This window comes from Malaclemys terrapin, chromosome 2 (genome assembly GCF_027887155.1).
Source record: "Malaclemys terrapin pileata isolate rMalTer1 chromosome 2, rMalTer1.hap1, whole genome shotgun sequence".
NCBI classification, from domain to species: Eukaryota; Metazoa; Chordata; order Testudines; family Emydidae; genus Malaclemys; species Malaclemys terrapin.
Window position 1 is genome coordinate 50,987,891 of NC_071506.1, and position 17,531 is coordinate 51,005,421.

The following is a 17,531-nucleotide window of genomic DNA, read 5'->3' on the forward strand; positions in this document are numbered from 1 at the left end:
GCCCCTTAACACCCTGCTCACACTCCCCCCCCTTTTGAACTCTGGGGCTGCACTGATCAGGGACAGAGACTTTGGGGGGTTGTCGGACTTTTGGGACTTTGGTGATTCTTGGGTCGCTGGTTCCAAGAACCAACGGGAGAGGACACGGCCCAATTTGCTGGGGTGGGTCTTCGCTCATGGTTTGGTCTATGAACTCTAGTTGTGGTGTTTTTCCAATTTAATGCTGATGTCGTTTACCTCATGTTATTAAACATTTTCTGTTACACTCAGACTCCGTGCTTGCGAGAGGGGAAGTATTGCCTCTTAGAGGCACCCAGGGGGTGGTATGTAATTGTCCCAGGTCACTGGGTGGGGGCTCGAGCCGGTTTTGCACTGTGTTATTGAAGCGGAACCCCTAGATACAGAACCCGGCCCTTGTTGCTGCCAACTTAGATGGGCAGAAGGGTTACATAGGTTTGGGAACGGGTACTGAATACATTCCAGACTGGAACATCATTAAAGTAATTTATCAGTTTGCACCCTTTTTATGCTGATGATATTGAAGATTGTGTAGACTATCCAAAAAGGATCTGAATGTCAGCTTGCAAATACTGTGAATGATTTTGTGATTTACTGCTACTTTACATGTTTATTTTTCTAGCCGTTCTGAACGAGGCATAGAACATGAAATGGGAAACTGCCTTGGGTATCTAAAGTCATTTCACCAAAGTTTACTCCTCGGCATTCTTTATCCACTAGAGCAGTGGTTCTTAACCTTTACTGCAGCCTGCACCCCTTTGATTCTCAAAATATGTTCTCGCACCCCTTATCAAAAATCATTGAAGTAGGTCAGTTTTTTAAACCTAGATATATTTTTTTGTTTGTATATTACAGTAATCATTAAAAAATGTATAATGTTAATAAATACATAGGTTTGATGAAACAAAGTAGTTGTACTTACGTGCCTGTGCTTAATTTGTGGTTTCGATGAGATACCTTCTAAAAAAATCTGGCACGTCTCCCACCCCCAGAAAGGGCATCTCGCACCCCCAGGTGGTGTGTGCACCCCAGGTTAAGAACCACTGCACTACAGGGATTCAGTTCACTACATTAAATTTTGGTGTTATACCAAAATACAGTTAGTAAATCACACCAATGCAATGCTATCATCTTCACATTTATAAAACTGATAACTTAAGTGAAAGTACAGCAAATCAATCTCCTTAATTAGCCAGTAACAACCAGCTTGCCAATAGCATCAGATTCACATGCCAAGACAGATTTGCTTCCTTCCACTTATACAAACAAGCAGCTGTATTGAGTACAGCAGAGATGCCTACGCTGCCACTCAGTGGTGCAGGTAGAGCATTATCTGTACCCATGGTTTGCAGAATAAATATAATATGAACTGTTGTGTGGTGGTGGGTGGTTGTTGTTGTTTTTAAATGAGATCACCTATCTGCTGAGAACTGGAGCGAGATCACTATTTCAGGGCTTGATCCTGCATCATTGAATTTACTGGGGAGGGGGGATAGCTCAGTGATTTGAGCATTGGCTGCTAAACCCAGGGTTGTGAGTTTAATCCATCAGGGGGCCACTTAGGGATCTGGGGCAAAATAAGTACTTGATCCTGCTAGTGAAGGCAGGGGGCTGGACTTGATGTCCTTTCAGGGTCCCTTCCAGTTCTATGAGATAGTCATATCTCCATATAATAAAAAAAAATGGGAACTTCTCCATTGACTTCAATGGGCACAGGCCCCACTCCAATAAAAATTCATGCACATGCTTAATTTAAACTGATGAGTATCCTCACTGAAGTTAGTAGTGCTACTCTCATGATTGAAGTTAATGTGTATCACATTGCAGGATAATTCAGATTGCATGCTCTACATGCATCCAAAGAAGTGGGTATTCACCCATGAAAGCTCATGCTCCTATATGTCTGTTAGTCTATAAGGTGCCCCAGGACTCTTTGCTGCTTTTACACATCCAGACTAACACGGCTACCCCTTTGATAATTGCAGGATAAGGCTCCTGTTTTACGGACTAGTGGTCTATGTGAAATCTCTTGGGAATTTTGTTATTATTTAATTTTAATATTATAGTGCGGTGGCACCTAAAGGCTCCATTGTGCTAGGTGCTGTACCAGTATGTACTAAATGACAGTCCCTGCCCTATGCACTAAAGTTTAGTTTTGAAAGTTGTAGGGTTCTTGTTGTGTTTCAGATTTTGGGTGGAGCTCAGAGGAAGGATGAGCACCAGAAAAATACAATTAAAAATAAAATGCACAGCCATCAGAAAGTAACAACTATTCAGCTCTCATCCTACAACAAAGCAGTCCCTCTATTCAATCTGAAGCTGATTGCTCTACTGAGGTACCTCAGCAGCAGTGTTGTAACCATGTTATCTAATCTTGGTATCTAAGATATTTGTAGAGTGTCAAGATTTCACCCACAGCCACCTTAGTATTTAATGTCAGGATCGGGTCCTGGGTGGCCAGACCTAGTAGTCAGAGTCAGAGTTCAGGGTGATAAGACAGGAGTCAGCTGGGTCAGGATACCAGGAGGCTGGAAGCAGGAGACAAATGGGAGATCAGAACCACAAATCAAATGCCAGGAGTCATGCTAGGTCAGGATGCCAGGGAGCAGGAGACCAGAACAGGGTGGAGCCTAATTATTCGGACAGCTTCCTGTTCCTGATGCTGACTTCAGTAGAGGCAGCCGGCCAATCAGCTGCTCCAGGACTCTGCCAATAGGACTTCAGGGGGCGGCACCTCAAACTGGGGTTAGGCTTCATAGGTGCCAGGTAAGCAAGCATCAGTAGACTGCCAGATTGGAGCATGGTTGCTCCTACAGACCCCAGTCTGAGACCCCTGGGTCGTGGCATCACCCTCTCCCCTCTGGATGACATGTGTCCAGGTTTCTCAGGGTGGCTCCTATTGAAGGCCTGAACGAGGGCAGGAGTATGTACAAGTGCATTCCTCTGGGCCATAACCTTCCCCATTGAACAGGTACCATAATTTGCCCAGTTACACTGGCAGACCTGGTGTCAGCTCCTGCCAAAGCCCCAGGCCAATCCACTTGTTTATTAGTATAGATCACAGTGATTGTTAATTGTATAAGAATGTATTTGGTGTTAAAACTTAATGAAAATGAATGGGATGTTACATGCCCGGTTTTCACTTATCTCATCCTGTTATAATGTAATAGCAAACATTTACATTGTATATACACCTGTAAATAAATAACCCATCAAATGAGAAAGAAGCCTTGTGTAATGCAAATGAAGAACTTTAGCAGGAAAGTGCTAATTGGTGTGTATTTGAAGGCAAGTGGTCACTGTGTGTGATGATCAGAGATCTGAGGTCTTGTCTACACTGCCAGTTTACAGCGCTGCATCTTTCTCACTCAAGTTTCAGCACTGGAACATGGCAGTGTAGACAGTGCTACAGCGCTGGTAGCTACTCCCCTCATGGAGGTGGTGTAACAGGGCTTCTTCTCCACCTCAGTGGGTCCTGCACTTCCTTCTAGTGGTGGGTCAGGATAGCGTCTTGTCTCTCAGAATCCCCTCCCCCCACATTTATAGTGGGTGGGGAAATTCTGTCTCCAAGTGACCTTCCCATTTCTGGGCCCCTTATCAAAACTCATTGAAGTAGGTTAGTTCTTTAAACCTAGATATATTTTTTGTTTGTATATTACAATGGCCAGCTTGTCAGATGGAATTCCAGAGACAGAGATGAGTGTGAGCAGGTCTTGGAAGTAATTTGCTTTAAGAAAGTTATGGCATTTGAGACTGTGGTCTGGTTCCAGACTGGAGCCTTCTGGGTCAGGCCATATCTTTGGGACAAGGCACTGGCCTTGCCATTCCTGATTCCAGGGTGGTAGGTCAGGGTAAATTGAACTGGGAGAAAAATAGGGCCCATTGGAGCTGTAATTGGTTTAAGGCCTTAGTCCTGCAAAGGTATTCCAGGTTCTTGTGGTTTGTAAACACTTGGACTGATGATGGGCCCTTTCCAAGTGGTGTCGCCGCTCTTCAAAGGCAGTCTTAATTGGCAGGAGCTCCTTGTCCTGGATCTCATAGTTTCACTCAGCAGGTGTGAGCTTCCTTAGGTAGTGGGCAATGGGATGCAGTGTTTGCTTGGGCCCCTGACTTTGGGAGAGGACTGCCCCAATCACAGTACTAGAGGTGTCTGCTTCCACAGCAAAAGCTTGAGCCATGTCAGGATGGGCCAATACTGGAGCAGTGGTGAAGGCAAGCTTCAGTTGCTCAAATGCTTGCTGGGCCTTGGGTGACCAATGGAACTTGGCATTTTTTTGGAGTAGGGCAGTAAGGGGCTTGGCTTGTTTTGAAAATTTTGAAATGAACCTGTTAGAAGTTTGTGAAGCCTAAAAAATGATGTAGTTGCAGACAAACTAGACCTTGCATGGACCTTCCATCTTGGTGCCTTCTGAGGACAGGACGAAACCCAGGAGCTCTGTTGAGGTCTGATCAAATGCGCACATCACTAGTTTAGTGTAGAGACCGTGTTGTTGTAGTCTCTTCAGGTCTGTGCAGACATGAGTGGTGTGTTGGTCCAGATCATCTGAGAATATCAATATATCCTCTAAGGACACTACCACAAACTGGTCCAGTAGGTCTCGAAGCACATTGTTAATGAAATGCTGGAACGTTGCTGGAGTACTAGTCAGTCCGAATGACATAACTAAAAAGTGGCCGTAGGGGGTCCCTTGCCATGCTGTCAGCAGAGTTCTGATGGGAAGGTAACTTTCTGTTCTCGCCAGTGAACAAAGAGGTCATGAAGGGTTAGCCAGGAGATGCCAAAGATTGATGGAAGATGCAGGGAATGGATCATGCCAAATTGTATCATTTTTCTGTGTCCCTGAATAATGGCCTCCAGGGGGACAGTCTCCTCCACAACTGGATCTGAGGACAGCAGGGAGCTGTCAATAGATTTGGTTGTGTCGGGCATGGTCTTGTGTAGCAAGGGGAACTGTAGGGCCTGAACTGTAGCTACATCCATGAAATTGTCTGCTGCTCCTAAATCGATGAGGGTCTGTTGGAAGGGAGTCTGTCAGGGGGTCCCCCAGGATGTGCAGCTGGATAGTCACCTGCTAATGGGAAGCCTGTGGATGGGGCTTAGGGTGTGCCTCAGTGAGAACTAGGGACCTTCTTTCAAGGTCCAGTCTGGTTCCCCACACCAGGCCTGGGTTGGCTTGTTTCCCCATGCTCTTTGGCATTTGTACTGGGCAGGCCGAGATGCCATGGGCAGTTTCACCACAGTAGAAGCACAGGTGATGCTGGTGGGACCGTTGTTTTTTTCAGGTGTGAGTCATTGGCGAGCTAGATTGGCTTGCATGAGTTCAGTGGGTGATACAAAAATTGGGGTCATGGTACATGATAAGGGAGGCTACAAGCAACACCCTTTCTCCTCCCTTTGTTCTCACAGATGATTATCTATGTGGATCGTGAGGTGCACAAAGGCATCTAGGCCCATTGGCATCTCTATACGGGCCAGTTCATCTTTGATTTATTCCCGCAAGCCCCATTGGAACTGGTATAGCTGTGCTCCTTCGTTCCACTCTGTATCTGCTCTGAGGTAGTGGAAGTGCTCTGCATAGGAGGCCTCTGTGCGTTGCCCCTGCTGGAATCCCATCAGTGCGGGTCATTGAAGATGGTGGACATCAATTGGAGAAAAGCATCTCAGTCTGACAGAACTGGCCTATTGCCTTCCAGCAAGGGGACGACCCAGTCTAAAGCATCTACTGTCAGCAGGCTGCTATAAATCTATCGTCAATGAGTAAAAAATTGTATTGAATATTGTAATGAGTAAAAAAATGGTAGGATGGATTTTATTTCTGCCAAATGATCAATGACAGGGTAGTTGGAGAAGCTAAAATTATGTAACAACGAGACTGATGAGTAATGGTTTCTGAGCTGTAGCATTGTATGACATAAAACCTTAACCAGCCCAGCCTCTTTTGACAGCCTCCCATAAATTTACCGATGGGAGTTACTGAAATTAGTTGCATGTCAAAGCTTTGCTTGGATTGGAGAAATGCTGTGGAAGTTTGGTTTTTTTGCCTTTGCTCTTCTAGGTTCTGAAGCATGTGTGTGAGAGCTTTGCTGAATCAAGGCCCTAATGCTTACTTGAGATCACTTGAAGACAATTCTGAAACATTTCTCAGATTGAAATGTTTAGCCATTAATCTTCCAAATTTGCATGGTGGATTTACAGTAGCCATTCCCAGGAATTTTTGCTTCCTTTGGTGCTAGATATTTTTATCCAGCTATTACTCAGGGTTTGTCTATACAAACGCTTAGTTCGTGACAAGCTGGGACATAAATCTACCCTGCATTAAGTGTCTGTATGGAACCTGCTGCTGCACATTAAAAGTTTCCTAGTTCACTTTAATCTACTTCTGTTTCAAAGCAGGTCGCTCAGTGCACACTCTAGAACTTTTTACAGTAGATTTACACCCCAGTTTGCCATTAATTAGGTGTTTGTAGAGACAACCCCTTAGCAGCTACCATGGAACTGCTAAAACCAATAACTTTAATTACATAGGATCAGCTTTAAATAGGCCAGTGAGTGACCTGTTGCTGCTCCACTGAAGTCAGTGAGTGTATTGTCATTGACTTCAATGGGAGCAGGAGCAGGCCCAACATTTTATTATTTGTTCAGCTCTATCTGCAAACTGTAGATAATTGAGATTTTGATTGTAGAGGCTGACCCGCCAGCTTTGCACACCAGTTCTTTTCTGCTCTCCAGGGATTAACAGCTTGATGACAGAAGGGGACAGACTTTGTTCACTGGCCCACTGTTTTCTTCTTCATTGAGTTCTGAGGGTAAGATTCCAGAGTACAGAAGCCCCTGTAGCCCCGGCTGAACTTGGGAGCAGCTGCATGCTTACCAGCCAGCCATTGCTTTTCACTATGCTCCAGGTTTGAGTGAAGAAGAGCACAGGACAGTGTCAGAGCATGTAACTGAGTCTTGAATAACAGGGGGTTCAGTTAACAGAAATTATAGTGTAAAATATTTTTATTTTGTTCTTTTTACCTGGATCAGTGAAGCTGCTTCTGAATGGGCCATATTCCCTTTTTAATCATCACCTGGGACCTAGTCCAGCAAAGCACTTATGCTTATGCTTTAATTTTATGCCTGAATCATCACATGACTTCATAGAGTATTCTGTGGGACTACCCACATGCTTAAAATTAAGCATGTGCTTAAGTACCATGTTAAATCAGGGCTCTCTGCTTGACACCCAAATGGAAATTCTGGACGGGCAGCTTCACTGAGTTTTAGGGCCTCATTAGATGAGACAAACATTATTTTAATAATTGGGTTTGTTGAATCCTCCTTTGTCTAATTCAGTAATAGGAATTACGTTCTCAGCCGCTTTTGTGGCTGACAAATCTCTCCATTTTGCTGCAGCACTTTATCTCACACAAAAGCCATTTACTGCTTTTTATACTTCTCCGCCACAAATGTTAGCCTTGTAATTAACAAGCTTTTGAGAATGATTAATGCCTCAGCTAAGATTCAGAGTGTAATACATCTCAACAGCTGTTTCTGGTATTGCAAAGCAATGTGATTTACCTTAATCCATATACAGAAGTGTTGAAGGTTAATTGCAATCACCATTAGGTCTGCTAGAAACAAACAAAAAAAATACACAATATAGATTAATAGAAGAGTTCACAAACATTACTAGCATTTCAAGCAATAGAAATGATTATGTTTAGTATATTCAGCATATCTAGCAATAACTCATGCTGGCTTTTCCTGGAGAAAAGTCTGTAGCAAACTACCAAGATTAGATAAAAATTCTTATGACTAACAGTACAAGGTTATTTTAATTAAATTGTATCATATGCACAAAGATACAGAATAATATTTTTTAAGTAGCGCAACATGCCTATGCTATATTACTGTATAATAGAGCAATGGGAGTGTTGTGGTTAAGACAATGGACTGGATTTTGGGAGACCTGGGTTTAATTCTCAGTTCTGCTACAGACTTGCTGTTTGGTCATGGGCAAGGCATTGAATCTCTCTGTGTCTCAGTTCCCCATCTGTAAAAAGTGGGGATAATAATAGTTGCTTTCTCCTATCCTAGATCTTTCTTGACTATTTAGATTGTAGAGACTGTCTCATCCTATGTGTATATACATACATCACCCAGCACAATGGGGTCCAGATCTTGGTTACAATGCAATACAAAACTATTGTATCATTTGTAGTCTCACACTTCACTATCAGCTTGAATAGAGAAGTTTATGTCTGGTCAACAGGACTGTACTGGAGAGCTAATCGAAAATTCCCATAACAAATGGATGTTAGTCCTGGGTCCAGGGAGCACATAAAGCCATACTGGAAAAGATAACTAAATCTGTTCAGCACTGGCAATGAAATTTTCAGCTTAGTCAGAGAAATGCAGACAATAAACAGCCACCTACACCTTGATACAGCTGCTAGGACTGTTATCAGCCTTTCACTGAACTGACTGATTTATTTCAATGTACACATTTCCTTTATCTGAACTCTAAGCACATTTCAAATTTTTACAACTTTTGAGCCATCAACAGAAAACTTCCAACTTCACTCAGTGTGGTCAGAACAAATGTACTCGCTGTGCAGAGGAAATGCTGGACTGCTTTAAGAACATAGCTGTCTCTATGTGGAATCTCCCCTATTCCCCAGATATATATTACAGGATCAGGCTGAAGCTGTACAATATGTCACCTAATCCTGCAGCCATTACTCCCACAAGTAATGATCCTTACTTATGTGAACAGCTGATTTCAAACTGCCACTGAATGTCTTGTCATTGTGTGCTCATAAGACTTCAGAAGGACTCCTCACATGTGTCCAGCAATTCCAGAGTCAGAGGCTTACATCTTCAGTGGTATTTAAGCTTCCAACTTCCACTGAAATCAAATACCTAAGAGTAAATAAAACTTTAGCCATAGTCACTCTGACCATACAGTTAATGCATGAGAAACCTGACTCTCCAAATCCCCTTTCAGCTTCCTGACAGTGATTCTATTTCTCCTTCCTACTTCTATGGGACAGTTTATTTTTTCTCTGACAGATTTAAGACAATGATACTTTGCCTTTACATCCTATTAGCAGGGTTAGGGGCACAGGCACAGTATTGCTCTTCTTTCTTCAATTTGTTTTTAAATTTACGGAGAGTTGTGGGTGGTGGTGGAAAGAGCCATTTTCCTACAGTGAGGATGACAATGTAAGTACCTGGAAAGAAAGATACAATAACCAAGTCAGTAGCAATCACCTTGCTGAGAAATGTATACACTCCAATTTAAATTCAAGGGGCCGAGCACTCTGGCTCAGTACTTTGCATGCTCAAGCCTGATATGATTTAATAACATATTAAGTACTGACAATTTGCTAAACAGTGACCAAGACACAAATGTAAAGACAGTCCCTGCCTAGAGGAGTTTATCAGCATCACCATATTTGTGGTGAGAAGGAGTTTTCCCCCAGGTCAGTTTTCACCTTCCTCTGCAGCATGGGGCACGGGTCACTTGCAGGTTGGCAAGTGCAGGGGTTGGCAACCTTCGGCACGCGGGCCAATGGGCAGCATCAGGATCAAGCCCTTAGATATTAGTTAAGCGCTTGTAAAACCTTGAACAAAATGGGTTGAATTGAGACAATATACGGTACTCAACATCCAAATCTTTTAGAAGGGCATAGTGTGCGATCCGTGAATTGTCTTTAGTCTGGTAGGAGTTGTCAACATTTTTGTCAGACGTTCAGAATGACAGCCTCAGGGGATCCACAGGTTTTCACAGATTTCATTCTGATCTGTTAAACACACTCTTGATAGAACCAGCTAGGAGCTATTAGAGCTCTTAGTGCTGCTGTGTGTCTTCTTTGTAGTTACTGCACGGTTCATCTCTAAGGCTGTAATAAACTCAGCTAGCCTGTTGAAACATGCACTGTCATATTCTGATCTCAGCCTTACAGATGTTCTCACAGATACTCTTTTCTCTCTCCACATTCAGTACAATCTGCCCAGCCCAAATATTTCACAGTGCACTCAGCGTGCTTCCTGCTTTGTGGCCATGAGAAGAGTAAAAGAGAAGTCTCAATTAAAAAGAACATATTTCATCTAGCACAACACTAATTTGAAAAATACACTTAGCTATTTCCTGTTGGTGGCACCATTAGTATTACCAAACCCCGGGATGAGGAGGTTTCATGCTGCTCTCCCCAAAGTAAACAATCCGAGAAATAAGAAGCAACATACAGAGAACTACATGGACTTTTTCAAACATGCAAGGGGAAAAAAAGGAGAACAATTTTGAAACCACCCTGTAGAATTCTATAGCTGCAGTATAATCCTCTCTTAAACTGTATAGGTGAATTTTAAAATTCTAAGAAAAGGATATAATTGCTACTAAAAGTCAGGTCTCTTCTAAGTCCTGTGGTAAGTGAGGCTCAGAAAAGCCTCCAGCCCCTGCAATTACAGGGAAATGATTAGATGATATGTGTCCTGTCGTCAGATGGCACCGATATGGTGCTCTGCTCTTGTTCAATGTTGATAACAGTCGGCTGTGTGCGTGTGTTCCCTCTGTGTGCTGCCCCGGCTCTGCAGATCGCTGGCACCACAGACCCCAAGAGACCACAGACTCCGATAAGGTACGATGACACCCGGCCACGTTTATTGTCAAACGAAGCACAGTAATAGTTTCCAGCAGACTCTAAGGCCATACTACGAATACGTGCTCTCTGACAATGGACAGAGCTCAGTCAGTGGTGGGACACTCCACTGCCTCCTAGGCTGGACAAAGACACTGACCCAAGGATATCCCATCTCCTAGAACTGGAAGGGACCTTGAAAGGTCATCGAGTCCAGCCCCCTGCCTTCCTTAGCAGGACCAAGTACTGATTTTGCCCCAGATCCCCAAGTGGCCCCCTCAAGGATTGAACTCACAACCCTGGGTTTAGCAGGCCAATGCTCAAACCACTGAGCTATCCCTCCCCCCAAAATGCATTCTTATACACAGGTACAAACAAGTTACACATCACTCCTGATGTATTGAGGTAAAACCCCTCTGCATATTGGGGTGCTGCCTTTCTCCTGGTATGTTAGTTTGAACAAACAAGTCTATCCATCATATTATCCTTTTGACCCTGTCTTTTAGAATGGGTCATTATTTCTGTGGAATGTGTTTGTACCGGACTGTTCTGGTGCCATCCTGGTCCATGTTTATCCTATTAGTGCTTGATACCCTTTAGATATGTGTATACACCCAATTAGCAGCCTTCCTCTTGCCATCTTTTGTGAGCAGGGCCTGCCTCTAGCTCACAGCTTAACTTTGCTTTATGTTAGCAAAGTCTTAACCATGCCTTTGGTTCAGGCCTCAAGCCTCATACCAGGCCTCTGATACCAAAGGTTTATGTTTCACAGCGAGGGTAATTATCCATTTGAACAATGTATCTAAGCATGTGGTGGATTTGCCATCATTTGAAGTCTTTAAATCAACATTGGGTGTTGTTCTAAAAGATATGCTTTAGCTACATTAAAAGTTATGGGTTTCATGCAGAAATTACTGGTAAGGTTTTACGGTTTGTTTTATGGAGGAGGTCAGACTAGATGGTCCTAATGGTCCCGTCTGACCTTAAAAATCTATGAATCTTATGTGGAAACTGACTGTTATATGTGGGTTGCACTGAATACAGTAAATTGTCGGTAACTTTACTGTGTTTATGTATAAAGCAACAGAGGGTCCTGTGGCACCTTTAAGACTAACAAAAGTATTGGGAGCATAAGCTTTCGTGGGTAAGAACCTTCTCTTCTTACTTGCATCTGAAGAAGTGAGGTTCTTACCCACGAAAGCTTATGCTCCCAATACCTCTGTTAGTCTTAAAGGTGCCACAGGACCCTCTGTTGCTTTTTACAGATTCAGACTAACACGGCTACCCCTCTGATACTGTGTTATGTATAGATACAGCTGCATGTTAATTGGAATTTCCCTGATGAAATTGCATCACTTTAAGATTCTCACAGAACCATGGTTTTCAACCTCTGGTCCGCAGACCGCTGGGAGTCCACAGATTATGTCTAAGGTTGAAAAGGCTGAAAATCACTGTAATAGAACAAATATGCAACTAAAGTTTCAAAATGAACTCACCCCAGCTCTCACCCCACTGTGCTTTTTACTTGTCATATGTGATTTAATTCTTATATAACTTACTCACAACAACCCATGTCTTTTCCCTGTAATCTTGTTTTATGCCTCTGTTTGTGGTTTTATTTATTTTTTGTACATTAGTTTGAACTGTAAAATGACTGTTCTTCGTCAAAGGTTAATCTTGTTTTTGCTGAAACCAAGGGCAACCCTGCCTGTGGTGGAGTTCTTTTAAGAGTTGGCATCCGAATGTAAAGGAATGTTGTGATAAGCGAGATGCACATTGAAAAATACAGCACTACAAAAGGCATATTTCAAGGGCAGCATTTGAGGTATGATTCCAGTGTTGCCAACTCTCACAATTTTATCATGCATCTCATGATGTTTGGGGGTTTTCTTGAAGCAGCAGCTCCTGGACTGTTGGGATTACAACCTTCTATTTGAGAAGAAAAGTAAGTGTCTAGCCCTCATGATGGCAGAGAACAACCTGAAAATTCAAAACAAGTGAACTTTAAGGCCTGGTCTACACTAGGAGGGGGTGTTGATGTAAGACACACAGCTTCAGCTATGGGAATACCGTAGCTGAAGTCGACATATCTTATTCCGACTTACCTCCCATCCTCACGGCGTGGGATCGACGGCCGCGGCTCCCCCATCGACTCCTCTACCACCGCTCGCTCCGGAGTCGACGGGGAGCACGTTAGGGGATCGATATATCGCATCTTAACGAGACGCGATACATCGATCCCCGATAAATCGATCGCTACCCGCCGATACGGCAGGTAGTCTGGACATACCCAAAGGCTCAGAATCGAGAAGGCAAATATAAAGTAACCGACATGCACTTGGTTTCAGCAGGAAAGAGGTTAATTGTTTTGACAAAAAACAGTCAGAAATATATATAATGATTCTTTCTCTGTCACCTTGCATTGTGCCTCTATGTATAGTTTTATTTATTTTTGTACATTGGTTTGAACTGTAACATGACTGTTTTTTTATATAATGATTTTAAGTCTATCTCATGATTTTGTGGGGCCTGATACATGATTTTTGAATACTTGGGATTGGAAATACTGTGATTCATCCCACAGACCCAGTGCATACCCAGCATGCCATTTTAGGCACAGTGAACATCTGATGGAAGTGAGTGAACATCTGATGGAAGCTCTTTCTATTTCTGAAAGTCCAGCCATGGTCTTTTCATATCCCTTTGAACATCTAAGAATACCTCTTCCCTTGATGAACGAAGTAGAGAAGCATGAACCTTGGGAATAGGACTCCAAATTTTGGTTTCTCATTCAGAACCAGACAGTCAAGCTTAACCAGTATAGGCAATATTTTTTAAGGAGCCCCCACAAATATTTCTGTATGTGTCATCTGTGCAGAGCGTGGAGGTCAGGCTTCTTGAGCAGTAGGGGGAGCCATTTCTACAAGTGCCAAGTGAAAGCTGTGGGCTGGTTCTAAACAGCAAGGCCCAGGGCCTAGCATAGCTTTGAGGAAGGAGACTAGCCCACAGGCTGCAAGAGCCATCAGCCCTTAGGCAAGGAAATCAGGGAGGTAGTCCAGTTAAAGGTGAGTGATGCAATTTTCTAGTATCTGTGTCCAACTACATCATTCATATTCATGAACGGATTGAATTGTTAATCTCAAGGTTTGCAATACTGTTGTTAAATTTAGACTGAGTCGGGCAGAAGGTGATTGTGATTTATAGAGACTTTTAAGGCTATTGAGAGGTTGGAATAATCTAGGGTTATGTTCAGTAGGGCAGAAGTACAGATACGTTTGCCATTTCAAACTGCAGAGGCTCATACTTTAGCTCTGGATGACCAGCTTCAGTCACCAGAGATAACTAAGATGATGGTCATCACACTTAAACAATAGCCATTTTAATGTAGTGGGACCTCTCAACATTTTCTTCTGTTTTAACAGGCAGCTCCGTATTGCTGCCACCAAGCATGCAAAAATCATGAGTCAGACCCCATAAGACTGACTTAAAAATGAGATTTTCAAAAGTAATAGATTCGGGGTTCTTTTATTTCCCTGCTGGTTTTTGAGTTTTTAGGGTGCCATTTTCCAACGTTTTGTATAACCATTAGTGCTAGAAACTTTGTTTTAAAATGAAAGCGGAGAGGCTCATGGAATCATAGAAATGTCGGGCTGGAAGGCTGATACGGGGCTGCCGGTGGGTGCTCAGAACCCACACCCCTGGAGTCAGCACCTATGCTATATGTGTGTGAGAAAGAGAATCTGTACTTTTTTCAGAGTAACAGCCGTGTTAGTCTGTATCCGCAAAAAGAAGAACAGGAGTCTCTAATCTGTACTTTGTGCAAAAATGTCATGGTGGCAATTACTGGTTTTGCATGCACAAATGTGAATTTTCACATGTACTGTGATGAATATACAAATTTTGCAACTACATTTGTGCAGGCATATTGGAAATACATTCAGCTAAAAAAATTGTTTTCATAATAAATCATTATCTTTTCTGCCCCAGTCAGCCTGCAACTGAGCAAGATCTCTCCATGAATGTGTACAATGTCCTGTCCAGAATGGGAGAGTCACCTGGGATTTTTTTTTCAAAATAAAGGATATGTTGCACAAAATAATGTGATCCTATGACTTTCTGTATTTCTTTCTATATATTTGCGACTCCCAATTTTTTCGTAATTTCAGATGCCCTAATAATGATTAGCCCCACACACCCCAGCCACATTTTTGACAGCTTTCAGGCTCTACTAAATGGATTTTTAAAACATTGAATTTACTATTAATCACAGCCTTAACTGTTTCTCACTTTTAAATTCTCCATTGACCATGAGTAAGCTCTTAAGCCTACAAGCCCTTTCCCACTAATGGTACTTGCCTCCATAGAGGAGTTTCCCAATGTCTCAGACTGTCATTTTTAATCTTTAATAACTATTAGATGACACATATTTTAAATATGCATATGGCGACTCGCTCACCCATACACCCTCTTGTTCAGATTTATTTTAAAAGCTCTTCGGCTTCAGAGCAGTCTTGAATAACTTCACCAAGTCTCTCAAACTCTCTAAAACTAAACCTTTCGTTATGTATATCTCATTGGTGGGGGAGGGAAGCCCTAGATAAAATATTTGCAGATTTTCAAATGTGGACCATTTTTTATCCTCTAATCCTGGTCAGCAGAAGTAAATCTGAGCCTTAGTGACTCTTATATCTGTGAGATATCTTCATTTTCTTCAGTCCCAGTTGGTTCATACACTCATTATTTTAATCCTGCTCTACCCAGTACCATTTTCTTTCCTAAGTAATTGTTTAGAAAAAGGATTTAGTGAAAAGAAGATTAGAGAAATGTAAAGGCACTGCAGACTGTGCCACAATAAATTATAAATTTTAGCCTGCATAACTGGCTAATAATATCGCCAGAGAGATATAGAGCATATGGGTTAAGCTTCAACGCACCCTTGATTCCCATGTCACCTCACAAAGAGTCATGGGGTGACAGTCCTGCAGTATGAAGCGTTAAACTGTTCAACTTGTTATAACAGTTCTTATTACACTCCAGAGATCCTACAAAAGCCAGACACACAGGCATGAGAAGTATGTTGGTGTACTGACATCACAGAGTAATTGCTGAACAGGACCACCCACCCACAGCTCCCCAGTTACAAAATTAACACAAACTCCTAGACCTCAGAGCCGACAGACCAAATTTATCCTTGCTGTAACTCCAGCGAACTCAAGGTGTGACACCAGGGTTGGCCTGATGTGTTCTATGTGTTAGAGTAAAACGTCAAGGTAATTCCCAAGAAAATAGTACTGTAACAACAGCGTCAGTGATTATAAACAACCCTGCAGATTCAACATAGCATATAGGGAATGATAGAGTTTCAATGGTAGCAGAGAGCAAGGATGAATAAACAGCCTGATAGCAATAAAAAAAAATAACCCTCTGGATGTCTTTAGCAATCTACCACTAGTCTGGAATGACCCCTTGAAAACATGGTTGTCTATGTCAAACTTTAGAATGCCGCCAGTCTGGCCAGTGGTGCACTGTTAGCACTGTGGCTGTCTCCGCTTCCCACACTGGCGTTGGTTAGATGTATAGTACATTGGAGGTTGAGAGGTAGAGTTTCAGGTACTCTGATATTATATATTGTGTCAGCGGCCCTAGAGAGAGCGAAAACGGACTGAAGAGTCGTATGTGTCATGTGATGATGGTAAAGAATCACGGAGTCACTTTTTCCTAACAGTGAGCAATAATTTAGGCTAAAGAAAACAATACAAAGGGTAACATAGGTAATTGTATCTGGCAAATTTACTTTCCCTTCAGTCTGTTTTCATGAATCTCACTCACAAACCTGCTTCACTCGCCTTCTCAGCAGCCAGGCAAAAAGGTGAAGTTCAGAAGCATTGTGACTTAGAGTGCAGTGATTGGTTGGAGAACACCAACTGCTTGCCAATCCCATTGTACCACTGCCATGACTAAAGGCTCTTTGACAGTTGTCAGTGCCAACTGCCAGCTGCATATGGATGTGAGCCAGCACTTTCTCACCTACTGGTCAGTGGAGTTGTAGGCAGGTTCCCCATGTCCTGCCCCTTGGATGCCTGCAGGGAAAGAGAAGCAGGCTCAGAACCCTAAATCAAAACACATTAGCAAAAGGTAGGTCCTGCTGTGTTATTTATTTTAAGCTTATTTTAAATATTTCAACCCTTAGCAGCAGCATCTCCAGGAACCATGCAAAGCTGCCTCTCAGACTGGCCTCTACTGGAATAAAAGGCCCGTGGCATGGCTGACTTGAGCCCAGGGGGCCCAGGCTGCGGGGCTAAAAATTGCTGTTGACCCAATGTGAGGGTTTCAAAGATCAGGCTCCAGCATATCCATGATTTACCTCATCTGTTTGTGGGCCTTCAGGCTCAGATCCTCAAAGGAATTCAGGATCAATATCAATGGGAGTTAGGTATCTAAATAGCTTTGATTAGCTGGGCCTCAGCTACCATCTCTACCACTCTCCTTTCTCTCCTCAGAGCTTTCATCCTCTGTTCGCACTCATCTGCCACTGTCTTTCAGACATTTCTTCCTGAATGTCATCAGCATGAAGTCAATATCTCAAAAACATAACTTCTCCTCTCTCCCACCTCTCATTTCTACTCCTGTCCCTCTCCTCTGCATCACACCTCAAACTTTAAGACCTGATATACCACATCTAAACTCACAAATACGTGGCACACCAGCTTCGCCTCCACTGTCCCTTCGCTAAGTCCCTCTTACATTTTCCCCCTCTCCAAGGCCCTTTCCTCAAGGTCTCTCTCTTAATCCCCTCATTTCCCTGGGCCACCCAAGTCACTGATCCAGCCAGTGTAAATTAGAACAGTCCCGAGTCTGCTCTAAATTATGTTCACCCCTATGACCAG